This window comes from Papaver somniferum, chromosome 3 (assembly GCF_003573695.1).
Source record: "Papaver somniferum cultivar HN1 chromosome 3, ASM357369v1, whole genome shotgun sequence".
Lineage (NCBI taxonomy): Eukaryota > Viridiplantae > Streptophyta > Magnoliopsida > Ranunculales > Papaveraceae > Papaver > Papaver somniferum.
In genome coordinates this window covers 179,092,088-179,096,529 of record NC_039360.1, presented here as the reverse complement: position 1 = coordinate 179,096,529, position 4,442 = coordinate 179,092,088, and the positions used below count along the sequence as shown (strand labels likewise).

Genomic DNA, 4,442 nt, shown 5'->3' with positions numbered 1-4,442 from the left:
GATAATTAAGGTTTAAACTGACCGGAAACACTTCCTAACTAGAATCATAGACAGCTTCCAATGAAATATGAGGTGAGCTATATAGTATGGTCATTGTTGGTCGATTCAGATGACTTTGGTACTACTGTATTACTGCAGTAAGTCAATGCCAAAAGGTCTCATGAAAATACCATACTATTCCAGGGGATTATCATGCTCAAAAGTATGTATATGAAGAACCTCTTGTGAATTTTTGTGTTTAATGGTCAATAAATGGTTCCCCGGGAGATCTAGCTGTAAAAGCTGCATAAGAAATATATCTCATGTCAAGGGCATATCACATACCTCTTAACTACGTACATCTTCTCAAGGATCCTATAGTGCAGGCCCGTGGTGTTAAATAGCGACATTGGTAATATGGTGATTTTCTTATGTTGTGATAGTATAATATGGTCATTTGTTCTTTTATTTGTACAATGAGCTGAGAAACACAGACTGCGCTATAATGTAAGATCTTTGAACAGGTGTGATATTTATATCAGATATATAAGCATGTGAATGTAATGACATCTAGCTGTCCAGGTTAAGCCAGTTAAGACAACTTTTGGTCAACCTACGTGATCTGTTAATTTATGATTTTGCTACAGTTTGGTCATGGAAAGCAATTATACCCGCTTGAGAGGTATTTTAGGACTTGGGTCAACAATGTATTTCTTCACTATTTGCTCTTAGTTTCTTTAGATTTTCTATTATATGTTCACCATTTTATGAAACAAGTTTCTATATAGTTGATTGAGGACAAGCAATTAAACTTCCGTTATAATCCACACTGTATATATACTTTATGAAACAAGTATATATTTTATGAAACAAGTTTCTATATAGTTCATCAGGTTAAGCCAGTTAAGGCAATGTGTTAAATGTTTCCATAACCTTAATGAACCGTAATGTTCTGTTTGTTGCATCTAATTATAACTTTGATTGTATAAACAGCTGAACATATTTATTAATTTTTACTTTCTAATTGATGCAGACAATCAAAAACGCTAGTCAATTCAAGAACAAGGGGCTGGAAGATGCAGATAAGTTGCAGAATTTATTTGATGGGAAATTCTCCACTGGAGCTAATAGAGATACGCCTGGAAGAGTGGAACCGCCTTGTTCAGCTGGAACTTCTATAACTGCAGGGGTTTCAAATAATGGATCTGAATCTCGTACAAGTCATGGAAAAGAAAAAAATCATGAGGATGACAACGAGGTTGATTCTAGTCTCAATGCAAAGGGGAGTGGCAGGAAAAGGAAGAAGGAAATGGAGGAAGAATCAAGTGATCTATTAACTGAGAAAGTTTGTTCTATTGTAACATCGATGGAGACTCATCTTCAACATAAGAAACTTGCTCTAGAAAAGGATAGCGCAGCCGAATTCATGAAAGCTTTGGATAATTTACTTGAGACGGATTGCATCACAATGGATGAGTATTTGAGCATAACTCTAAAAGCTTCAGAGATGCCTGGTTGGCAGAAATTGTTTGTCAGTTTGAAAAGCGATGAGCGTCGTGTTGCCTTTGTACACAAACTTTTAAAAGAACGTTGAGAAATCTTGAATACTCATCCACTGAGATGTTGAGAAATTAGGAAATAGTTAGAGATGTTAGGGTTGCAAAACATTCGTGTTTGTTACTTACGTACTCGAGTTTTATTTTATGTTGAATGTTGAATGAGTATTTATTGAAGTTAATGGATGAATCAGTATTATTTGTGCTTAATGAGTGAATGTTGAATGAATGAATACGTATTTTCTTATTGGTTACATTGAATTGCTTGCTGGTTATTTTCTTATTTATGCTTTTAACCTTTTTCTTTCATTTCATTGCAGATTGAAAGGCTACAAGGAAGAGGGTTTAGAGAAGGGGAGAACTTAAATACAGGCAAGTACTCATTTTCTTATATAGGTTTGTGAATGAATGAATAATTATTTTTGAGTTGAAATATCGGATACCTAAACCATCAAAGTATTGTTACATGAAAAACAGCCCCCTGTAAAATGGGAGTTGGTTGCTTGAGCTGGTTTGAATTTGTTTCATGATCACATTCACATCATTGTTCAGCGTGATAAGACGTGTGGGTTATGACCTCATCCTGAGAGCTAAACCTGACCCCAAGTTCCACCTGAGCAGAAGGAATAGCCTCAATCAACTCTGGCGGGATCCTAGAATTTCATCTTGTGACCCTAAGTGTTTAGATGTGGATGATTTTGCATTAGCATATGAGATTATGACTTTCTTTGAGTTTGGGTACTTGACTGACTCAAAGTAATACTAATAATCTTGAAGAGGAGAATCGGTTGACATTGAGAATATAACGATCTTCTGAGCTGATAACTTACTATGAGTGAATCTAGCAGTGCAATTACTCAGAAGAAATTAGTCGTAGTCATCTCTACTAAATATTGTATTGAAATTGATTTTCTTTCATCTACTTGGTCTTTTCAGGAAAATGAAAACGCTATTATCTCAACTAGTAGTTTTATGCTTGTTAGTGAAGAAACTTAAGAAGGCTAAACGGCGTGTACGCCCGAAGTACAAGAAGTCAATTTTAACGGGAAAGGCTTTCACCCAAGACCTGTTAGATGGAAATCCGAGGAAAATGTACAACCTATTGAGAATGAGTAAGGTTCCTTTTACCCTATTATGCAATGAGTTCCGAGCCAAAGGACTTTTAGAGGATAGTAAATATATAGAAGTAGAGGAGAAGATGGCAATGTTCTTATATACAATTGGGCAAAACTGTAGGAATCGTGTAATTTTGTATCACTTTCAACATTCGGGTGAAACGGTTAGGAAGTATTTTCATGAAGTGTTGGCTGCTATGAAGATTTGGTCTGCTGAAGTTTTAGTTCCTCCGTCTAATGTATTTGACAAGCCAGCTATAACTAAAAGGCATAAACGTCTCAGAGAAGGTGCTTTTAAAGGTGTTGTTGGTGCATTGGATGGCACTCTAATTAGTGCGAGCATTCCAGTCGAGAAGCAAATACCGTATAGAGGAAGGGGAAGAGGAGAATGTACCCAAAACGTGCTTGCGATATGTGATTGGGATATGTACTTTTTGTATGTAGTGGTTGGATGGGAAGGCACTGCTCATGACTCGAGAGTGTTGACCGAGGCAGTGCGTGATCCATATTTCAAGTTTCCTTTACCTCCACCAGGTAATATCTCTATTTTAAGTCCCATTTTTCTGCATTGGGTTTGTTTTCTTTACTCAATTTTATTTAGATTCTTGTGCACTGCGTTCTTATATACCGAACTCTACTTAGGAATTAGGATATATATGCTCTACTCTGTTTTTACTCGCCTAAACTTTCTGTCATGCTGGCGTCCTCGCGTCTCATGCCTTATGACTTGTCCTCAGTTAGCCCCACTTGCGCCAAAAGTTATATATACTGTATGTGAGATCTCCCGTATGAATCCAGCATTTGCTTCTTCATCTTCTTCTATTTTTCTCTTTTCTTTTTTTTTAAAGTTTTTGACGGTCCCTCATGTTAATCACTGTAGTAACTTATGGTCATCAGTAGGTTCTTAGTTTACACCTAATTATTTTATTAAGGGAACATATGAAAGCGTGAGACAGTAGTCATAGTAGTGATTAGCTCTGTGCCTACCCTCCTTAATAGCAGAGAGGCGCCCGGTTTCTTTGGCAGATGAGGATGTGATTAGAGTTTGGACTAGCATATATGTTACCTCTTGCTGCAGTTTCATCAGCATGACTTCATAATGTTTTTGTTGAAAATTTGCAGACAAATACTATCTATGTGATGCTGCGTACTCTCATACACAAGGGTTTATGTGTCCGTATCGCAACATAAGGTATTGGATAGGTGATTACCGAAGAGTTCCTCCAACGGCAAAAGAGGAGAAGTTTAATCAATCCCATGCTCGATTGAGGAATGTGATTGAGAGAGCATTCGGGGTATTGAAAGTAAGATTTCCCGTCTTAAGTAAAATGCCTTCTTACTCATTTGAGACTCAAAGAGATATCGTTATTGCTTGCATGTCAATACATAACTTTCTACGTCGTAATGCATTGGATGATTGGCTATTTAAAGAATATGAGAATGAGACATTTGATATGAATGAGACACAGGTGGAAGTCGAAGTGGAAGCGGAAACGGAAGAAAATGCACCTCGTCTGTTTGGACGACAAGAGCAGATATATATATGAACAACTTACGTGATGAGATAGCTAGTCTCCTTTAGATTTTGTTGCTTCTTTTATGTTTGTAGGACTTTAATCTTTAGATTTTATTGTTTTATGATGTTTAATATGTTTAATTCCATCAAAAAGGGAAGTTGTTTAGACTGGAATGGAACAATTTGTGATGTTTCAGTAGTGATAAATGTTATGGTTTGAAATGTGTACAAGGGCATTTTCTGTCCAAAAAAATCCAGTCAGCTGAGTCAGGTCTG

General features: G+C 36.6%; 1 long non-coding RNA gene across 1 annotated transcript; it reads left to right on the top strand.

Moving 5' to 3' along the window:
* Positions 1-2,976: 2,976 nt before the first annotated feature.
* LOC113358164 lies at positions 2,977-3,870 on the top strand. Its single transcript, XR_003364239.1, has 2 exons — positions 2,977-3,184; positions 3,773-3,870. It is a non-coding gene; the product is annotated as an uncharacterized LOC113358164 (long non-coding RNA).
* The last annotated feature ends 572 nt before the right edge of the window (positions 3,871-4,442 follow it).